Source organism: Thalia democratica, unplaced genomic scaffold, assembly GCF_965202585.1.
Source record: "Thalia democratica unplaced genomic scaffold, ktThaDemo2.hap1.1 HAP1_SCAFFOLD_366, whole genome shotgun sequence".
NCBI classification, from domain to species: domain Eukaryota; kingdom Metazoa; phylum Chordata; class Thaliacea; order Salpida; family Salpidae; genus Thalia; species Thalia democratica.
The window spans coordinates 24248-34567 of NW_028139442.1; positions in this window are offsets into that span (position 1 = coordinate 24248).

The window sequence follows — 10320 nt, forward strand, 5'->3', positions numbered from 1 at the left end:
TATAAAAAAATATTTTCAAATTTTTAATTTTTACTATATCAGTAAGACCGAAGTAACTGAAAAGTTTAATTTTATAATGGTAACTACAAACAATACCATACTTAGGGTTTCTAAACGTATTTTTCAATATATTTTCCCTGTGTTACTGAATTTCTTCTATGGTTCTAAAGAATAAGTTTTTTCGTCCAGTTATAGTAAAAGTATAAAATCAAGTTAAAATAGTTTGTAAATAGTATACAAACATACTTTTTAATAAAAATCATTTTTCATTTAATTTTTTTTTTAATTTATTTTTTTTGTTTAATTAATTTTTTTTTTACTTAACTTGTAAAAGAATCTAAAGTTTTAACTGTTTTTTCAACTCCAGGCTTTTTAAAATAAATTTAAACCTTAGGTTTTTCTGGTATTTTTGGTCAAAATTATGAAATTCCAGGTCTTTCTAAAAGTCAAGGAATTTGCTAACCCTGCATATTGTTATAACCATATTTAATACTGATAGATCTTTCTTTTTTAAAAAAATAGTAAAAATGTAGACATTTACAGCATAACACTTTTTTTTACTTTTTTTTTTCAACTATACAACAATGTAGTCATAATATTTTTTAGCTTAATATAATATTCTTGAAAGTTTAAAGTTATTATAGTATCAATTGGGTAGGTTTACTATTTTTTTTAATAAAATTGACACTTTTTAAAAGAAAAAACTAAGTTTCAAAAAACTAGACTGTGTTTTGTCAATGTAGGACGAGTTTGTATAAGTTTTTAATAAAACTGAAAAATAGTAAACTAGCGAAAGAACCTAAAAATACTTTAGTAAAACAATAAAGACATATAAAATATTATATAAAAAGGAGAGTTAAAACCATTAAAACTATAATTATATAGTTTTTTGATCAACAAAGAAGATGCTTAAAGTATTTGGTCTAACGATCCTTTCGTTTGATTTGGGAAAAAAATAAAAACTATTTTGAGTTTTAAAAATTAAAAAAAACTAAAATAAGTCAAGCTCAGTAAGTAAAAAAAAAATTGCCTGATTTTTAAAAAGTTATTTATTCAAGTAAGCAAGTGTGTGGCAAATAAACTTAATTATTACAAGTTGGACTTTGAGAAAATTTACGTAAATTAATTATCAGTTAAACAGGTTGCAGGTTATATTTTGAAAGTGTAAATGCTCATAACTAAATAAGGTTTTATGTTTACTTTTTGATTGGACTAAAGTATTCCATGGGTCAAAATTCAGTATGCCTTTTGTGACATCTATATTGTGTATATTTTTATTAGTAAACATTTCTAAACTATTATTTTATTATAACACATCACAATTCAATACTTAAGGCACAAAATATCTTTTTTTAAAATATCTTCCTGGTTTACTGAGTTTATTCCATGATATTAAATAGAGTTTTTTTTTCATTCATTTTAGGTATATGAATTAACAGAAGTTAAACTTCTCTTAAATTGTGAAAAAACATTAAAAAGATATAATAATGCTACTTTGAGTGTACTTTTTAATGAAATTTTCTCTTACCTACAGTTTTTTTATAATAGACTTTTTGTATATAATTATTGTTTTTGACATGTAAAAATAATTTAAAGTTAAGTCTTTTTTTTTCTTTTTAAGATTTTTATCTAAACTTTAAATTTCAAAATTTATTACTTTCCAGGTTTTTTAGTTCTCTCGTTTTCAAGTTTCGGGTTTTCCAGGGTTCTAGATTTTTTAGCAATGATTTACTATGTACAACTGTGATATTGTAAGTTTTTTTTTAATTTTCAATGATTGCTCTAGCAGAAAACTAAAAAGTAATTAATTTTTTTAATTAAAACATATAATAGTTTATAAAGAACAGTGAATTTTGTTTAGATGCTGTACTGATGTAATATTAGTGAAAATCTAGCTGCAAACAAGTAACCATTATTTTTGTGTAACTAATTTATAATCAAAGTATTCTTGCTAGGCTGTCATTGAGTTGTTTATTGAATCTTTAATAGTTGCTCCAGTAGAAATTCAACAAAATGATGTATATTGAAATAGAAATATAAATGAATTAAGGGCATTATAAGGAAAAGAAGTTTAAATCTAATGGCAGGGTTTCCAAATACTTTGGAAAATTTTTTTCCAGGTTTTTTAGAATTCACATTAATGGGTTGTTTTTAAATTTAAAATAAAGTTTAAGGTAAAAATTTTTGTATACTATAAAAACATTTAAAAGCTACTGTAAAGCTTCTTCAAATGTGTTTAAAAAATAAAAAGTTATTTTGATGATGACAAAAATTTTTAATATATTTATAGTACATTTTTGATTTATATTAAAAATTTTCTACTCAACATGTGAACACAGTTTAAAATTCCAGGTTTTTCTAGATTTTCTTTTTAATTTCTCATACTCCAGGTTTTTCCAGTTTTTTTTAGGCTAAAATGAAAAATTCCAGGTTTGTCAAGGTTATTACAGGTTTCTCCTGGTTTCCAAGTTTTTTTGCCAACTTGTAATGGTAGATTGGTATAACTTTGGTCAGTATCAATTTGAAAAGTTTATACCATTCTATAGAGATAAAACTATAACAGTCTTGACTGGTTTAAAAAAACTTAGTATTTAATTTCAGAACTTTTAAATGGTCTAGAATATTTCATTACATTAATTATATTGATTTATCTATGGTTTTATATGCTTAATTTTCAAATTTCAGGTTTAAGATTACTTCAGGTTTCTCCTAGTTTCCAAGTTTTTTTGCAAACCTGTAATGATAAATTGGTTTAACTTTGGTCAGGATCAATTTCAGAAGTTTATACCATTTAATTCATTTAAAACTATAAAAGTCTTCACTTGGTTATAAAACTTAAAATTTTATTTTAGAACTTTGAATAATCAAAAACATTTTTATTATATGAATTGTATTGATTTAAGACTATTGAACTTTTTCTTACAGTAGGTCAACTAAAAGTTTAGGTCAACCAATAGTTATTATTTTACTTTTTAATTATTGTAGTAATAAAATAATCATTTCAAGAATAAAACTCTTTTATGACTTTTTTTCTCATCAAATATTTTAAGTTAAAAATTACGTTGATTACCTTGACAGTCAAATCTAAATTTTATTGAAAACAAATGAATTCTAGTAATTTCGATGTATATACATATACAGACAGTATTTATTTAGACTTGTGTTTATTCTAACCTAGACAAATAGCCAAATCTAGTAAAACACATGAAAACTTATAAGTTTAAAACTTGTGCTTAATAATTATTGAAGTATGACGAAAACTTTCTCATCTATAGAAACAAAATACAACAAAAAGATAACAATTTTTTGTCTACCTAAAAAAAATGTAAAAAATATTTTTAAACGCTCTAATTTAAAAAGACGTGCCGTAAATCTAATTGTACTATTTTCTAAGTTGTAGAAAACTTACTAATATTTTACGAAATTAAAAATAAACCAATAAAGAAAACTACAACCACTTTTTTTAATTCAAAAATAAAACAAAAAAATTATAAACACGAAAAACAGCTATATTATATATTAACTATTACTATTTAATTAAATAAATTTATTTTGTTTATAGTTCGAATAAGATTTCTCGCAATTGTAACTTCAATTTAATGTTATTAATTGTTCTTAAAATCGAAGTTTATTTTTTAAAAGTTATCTTATTTGAAAAAAAAAAGTTAAATTATATGGATATAAACTTTTCGTTATGTGAAAAACTACACATTTATAAGCCGATGTTAGCAAAAACAAAATTGAAACGATTATTAATCTAAAACTTCTAAATGTTGTCGATTAAGAAAACTAAAATATAATTTTCTATATTTAATAGTTGCTTTATGCTAAATGTTTTTAGTTAAAACTGTTTTTGCATACTTTATTCATAATAATTGAAATAAATCAGTGTGGAGTAAAATTAGCGGCTTTAAACGCTTATTAAAAACAGAATTTTAATTCAGATTGTCAAATGTCCAGTTCATTTATTAGAAGCTAAGGTCAAAAGTTGGAATTTCAGAACCGATAGATTTAGTGTTTATAAAGCTTCACTTAAAACAGTGCTATAAGTAATAAAGAGCTAGAAGAAGATTCTGAAAAAAAAATAAAACGATTTATTTAGTCAAATGAGTTGATTAAAAAATACGTTAGTTTTAATTTTGTTAGTTTTTATCAAGTTTAACCATTTTTATTCTATGTTAAACGTAAGACTGTTGACTTCATGATTTTTAAATTAATTTAGAAGACAACGGTTTTTTTGTTGCCATTTTGTTTAGTTTAATTTTTTAGTTTTTCAGTCAAAGTTAACAAATTTTATGCTTTAAAGTTTAAAAAACTTTTGTTTTATTTGGGCTGTTTACAAAAAACAGATGGTACAACTTGAATAGTAGAACTAATAAATATTCTAATTCTACCTATAACATGACAGTTAATATATTTTTTTTAATTAATGATCTAGTTTTGAAAGGCGTGTGACATGAACTTTACTCTTAGAATAAAAACATTAATTTATTTTTAACAAGCAATCGTTATAGAAAACTAAATTTCGCAAGTGAAGCATTCTATACATTGTTTTTAAAAAGACACATAAACAAGATTTGGTTTTGATCTAACCAGAATATCAAAGTCAAGATAAACCAGTATTTAATTTTAAACCAAATCGTGTTAATTTTTGTTCATGGTTGTTCCAATTAGTACAGTCTACTATCAGTAAAATTTTTATATTTGTTTAGTGCGAATACGTTTATTTCCAGTACATAATCAGCCTTATTAAATTAATGCTCCTCACAGTTTTGTTTTGAAAAGTTTTTTTTTTGCCAAATATTTCAAGTTTTTCTTGTAATACTGACTTGTGAATAATGAAATTAGTTAAGTTCAAAACTAATACAGATTAAAACTGACCGAAGGATGTATAGTTAATTATTTTCTGTTAATTTACTTATAAGTGCAGCCTATTGATGGATGTATACTTGAATAGTTTTTTTTGTTGGTAAATCTAAATCAACAGCTGCAACCCAGATACAAACACATTGCTGGCACGCTTTTAGTAAAATGCGTTTATTAGTAAATGTAAAATATTTTGACCGAATAAGAAAAAAAAAGTACAGAACTAATTTTAATACTATTGAATGTTCTGTTTTAGATACATTTAAGTTGTAAAGTATATTGCAAGACAGAATAAGTGCTCAAAAAGTTTATACCTAAAACCTAGGGCACAAAGAACTTTGCGGCTACACAGTCTAACGACACTTAAAAACCTCTGTTTATCCAGGACACTATGGTGCTTACGTATATCTTTTTATTCTATACTAATATTTTTTCAACTAAAAACTTATACTAGGTCATAGTTTGTCATTATTTTATGTAAGCATAATTTTTTTGTAGTTATTGACTGCAAATACTTGTACTTATTTATTGCTAAATTAAAGCAAAAAGATTAATAGCTTTCTTAGTTTGAAAACATTGTTTTTAAACTGCAGTTTGTAAAGAAAAACATATATGCAAAAAGTTAAAACTTTTAATTTATTTTTTATCAAGTATTAAAAAGATTAAATTATTTTCTATTTCTAACTTAATTTAAAATTAAGGCTATGTTAAGCAGTTATGTAATTTTAACTTATTCTGAAGTTTAAGATCTAAACCATTTTAAAACCTAAATTTGGTATAAAACTGTGCTTCATTAAATTTTTTACATTTTTCCTTTTAAATCCTGAGAAATATATCTAGTATCAACATAAAGAATTATCTAAATCAATTGCTGAATTTTGAATGCTTTACTTGATTTTATAACTAATTTTGTTAAAGAAATTTTTTATTGACTATAACAAAAAAAAAGAATATTTGAAGCTGATAATAAAAACAATGAAGTAAATTAAATTATAGAAATTGTTATGTTTATCTACTGGTTTCTTTGGAATTATTTTTAGTTCAAAATTCTAATTTTATAGCGTTTTTCGTTCTATAGATTTTTAACTTAACTTTTATACTTGAAAAGTACTAATTCACAGGCAAGTAATGTTTTCAATTATTGACATTTTGCTGCGAATAAAACATGAATAATTCTACAACTATATATATATCTTAATTAAAAAATACATTGCTTTATTTAAACGTATTAATCATCGATACATACACAACATTTATTTAGTTTATATCAGGTTAATAGTTTCTTAAATTTTCCATAAACTTTAAGGACCCTTTTTAATTTATACGCTAGTATAAAAAAGGTCTATGTTATTCGATTTAGGAGATTTTGTAATCTATTGAGCAATCGTTGTTTATGGTAAAAATTTTCTTAATCTAAAAGAACTCAACTACCAAGATATAGTTTTGATTGCATTATTTTGCAATCTAATTTGATCACACTCATTAAGCTCTAACAAGTCCAACACTTCAAAAAACGGTTTTAAGAATTTCATTCAAGTTTTTTAAGTCTGTTTTTCAAGTGATTTAACATTTGTAATTTAAGAAAAATAATTTTGAGACTTAATTTTACTTATGCTATTTTTCTGTTATTTATTTTTTGGTTTTAGTTATAGATTTCTGCCGAATACAAGCCTTAAATATTTTTCTCCATAACCGTGGCATCTCCAAGATCAAGTTTTTAGTTATTTAATGTAGTATGAAATCATATCTATTTAATTATCTTAAGTTCTAGTAGTTGGCTTTATGATCGTTTTTTTGTATCACCCGTTTTGATATAGTAAATATTCACTAGTTTAAATAAAACCCTCACAAATCATTAAATGTTCAATGTAAACAGCCAATTATTATAGCTTTGTACTGTTCCATCGCGTATTTCTACGTTTAAGGTGTTTTTTGTTATATATATAAAAAATATTTTTAGCTTAGAAGACTTTCTGGTAAAATTTAAGGTAAACAAAAAAAAATATTGATGAAATGGTGTTTTAACAAGTAAAATTAAATATTTTTACTTACAATTTATTTTTAGTCAAGAGGTAGGCAAAATTATTTTTAGGGGGCAACGTATTTTAAATGAAAATTTTACAGAAATAATCATTTAATAATCTTTCATACTTGTAATTTAAAGTACGTCACTAAACACTTGTTATAAACTGAACTGAAATGTTTTATTAAATATATATATTATTAAATATTTTATTATATATATATATATATTATAATATTAAACATAAAATATTAAATTTTATTTTGCACTTAAAATACATTGCAAGCCAGAAATTTTTGTTGGTGGTCCGTATATACCCCTTGTCAATTGTTTAGATAAACAGACACAGGAAACGCTCAATTCCGTACGATTCCCAACAACGCACAGTTTTCATCTGAGCATAATTCCCACCCAATCAAATCCGGAACTGCTTACTACCACGCTTTGCACAAGTAATCACTTTAAAACAAAGAGATTTTTAAATGAAGGTTCACTTTAGCGCTGAGGGTTTATTCTGCACAAGAATAAAATAGTATAATAACATACATAGAAAAAGAAAATGTTAAAAAGATAAACAAATGAAAAATAAAAATTACTGACCAACGGTAAAGTTTAGGTTACGGATTAGAGCGATAGTAAAAAAAAATAACTAAAAACAACCTATAAATATTTATAAAAAAAATTAACATACAAAAAGGGAAGAAAAATAACCAACCGAGGTTAAGGGCTAGGTGTAATAGTAACAGTAAAGTAAATAAAAAATAATCAATAACTAAAAAATATAGTTAGAAAATTAAATTTAAACGTGATTGAAAAAATACCAAAAGTAAAAAAAAATACCTGCTGAGGATAAGGGTTCGGGGTTACAGTGGTAGTAAAAATAAAAAGATGAAAAAAAGGTGAAATAAACAAAAAAATATGAAAAATTTAAAAATTTTCCACCTGTACAAAAGTATTTTCATGCAAAAGTGACACTTCGTCAAAAAGTGTCTTTGAGCAGAGTGACCCTTTGTGAAAATTTGACACTGTGCAAAACTTTTTTTGAGCAAAAATGTCCTTTCGTGGAATAGTTTCTTCGTGCAACAACGAAAAACATAACAGAAGTAAATAAAGAAATGTCAAATAAAGAATATATATAAAAAAACATTACTAAATATCCAATTCAAGTGGATTTTTTGAGACTAAATTTATGTGTTTAACTTTCAATTTCATTCTTTCTAGGTACAAAGTTCTGGCCTGTCGGAAACGCAGTTTCGGTTGTAAATAGAACACTTTAAAGAGCAAGACTAAACCTTTGGTCAACAATGAAAAACAAATGCAAAAATGTTCTTAATTGTTAGAATTTAGAAAGTTGCATAAGAGGTAAAAATTAGTTATTTTGTGATGTTTAAAGTTATACTAGCATACAAATCATAAACTTAAAAATTTTTTAATAATAAAATTATGATTAAAACTTCTACAAATATACAGTTCTGTGGACTTCAAAGTGTTTAATAGAACACTTATCGTAGAATAAAATTGTGTCTTTTCAGGAAACTTTTTAGTAGAATTTACTTGATGATAAAAATCAAAAACAAAATTCCGAAGAAATAATCGATCAGTATAATATTAAATTATAAGTCTTGTTTTCTAGTATAGCTTTTTTCAGAATTAAACGCACAATGTTACTAAGTTTTGTTGTAGTTTGGTCTGATGATATTAATAATTATTTTTTTTCGACTGTAAAGTCATACTTTCTTGTCAGTATTATTTCTGATCAGATAAGTCCACTTAGCAGATTTATCTGATCAATAACTTATTTTAGAACTGCATTACAAATTCTGTTACAAATTTGCATCTACGGTTTATTAGCGTTTTTTTAATTCTCATGTTTAAGCTATTAAAATAATATGACTAGAAAAACATCATTCACTTGTTCTTAATCCGTAGTAAATCTCTTCCATCAAATAGAGAAGTTAGCTATCTAGGTCAAGTAAATACTAATTCTCATTACTTAATCTTACTCATTAGAGGTAAGAAGTTAAAGTTATATTCACCACAACTACTACTAGTAAAAAAAAACCAAAAATTAATGTTTAAGTGTGATATACTGATAGTGAATTATAAAAAAACTGATATTCATAAAAGAGTACTGTACTTAACCTAATGTTAGAAATTTCACACTAAATGAACAATAATTTAGAAAACTAAACATCAGTATAGTAAAGGTTTCTAAGTTTCTAATCTATATAAAGTTTTAAGCAATAGGTAGTTTCGAGTTGAAAATAACTTTCGAAAAAATTTTAAGAGCTGCTCTTTAAGTAAATATACCTCAGCTTGCAAGTACAAGTAAAAATAAATTGGCTTATATATTACATTTATTTTGTACAGGAAAAGTTAAGTGTTTTTATTTTGATAAATCTATAAATACTGGCAAAAGGAATTGATAAAAATCTATATGAAAAATTCTTACTTTTATTAATTTATAATTTAAATTATCAACTCACCAAATGAAATAATAGTTCATGCTAATCATATGTTGGTGTTTGAATAAAAATTGTAATATTACATTTTGTAACTTTATGAAACTTTATAATTTTTTGACAAACTTTTGACATTAGTGTTGACATTTCCGAACAACTTTTTAAACTATGTAGCAATTTTTTGAGTTGAGAAATCAAGAAACTCTTCAAAACAATCTACAAACTATAAGTTTATAGCAATCAATTAACAATTTACTAAACTGTTATATAACTGAGTATAGGAAATTTTTATGATCGACAAGTTATTCTTACTAAATTATATCCTTGTCTAATAATATTCGTCTAAAAACATTCAAAGAACGATTAATATACAAAAACTGTAAAGTATATATTGTTTATTATTTTGGATGTATTTAAGAAATAATATTAATTTAAACCACTTGTCTTCACTTTTCCAGAGATGTATAAAATATCTTATTAAAATAGTTGTTGTATACAATGAATTTAACAAGATATAAATTGTAACTGAAACATACCATTACTAGTGTACACAGGTGTATGCTGTTAAAAACTGTGATAAACAATACTATATTATTAAAGTTGTCAACTAGATACTTTATTGTATGCTAAACTGCATAAAATTAATCTAAATAACTTCAACTTCATCAAAAACATTTTAAATAACGGATGAGAATAAACTGTAACCTAATATTAATTTTAAACAACCTTGCTATAACTTAAAAGTATTATTGGATTGTTTAAATTTACTATTTACAAAAATTTTTATTTGTGATAATCAAACTTTTAATAAAAATTTTAAAACTTATCAAACAATATGCATACAATATGCTGTATAAAGTTAATTAGATTTATACGTAACACATATTTACAAGTTTATTTTTTCTAATATTTTTATCAAAACTAAACATGAAAAATTAGTAAACAAAATATTTGCAACAGAAAATTTCA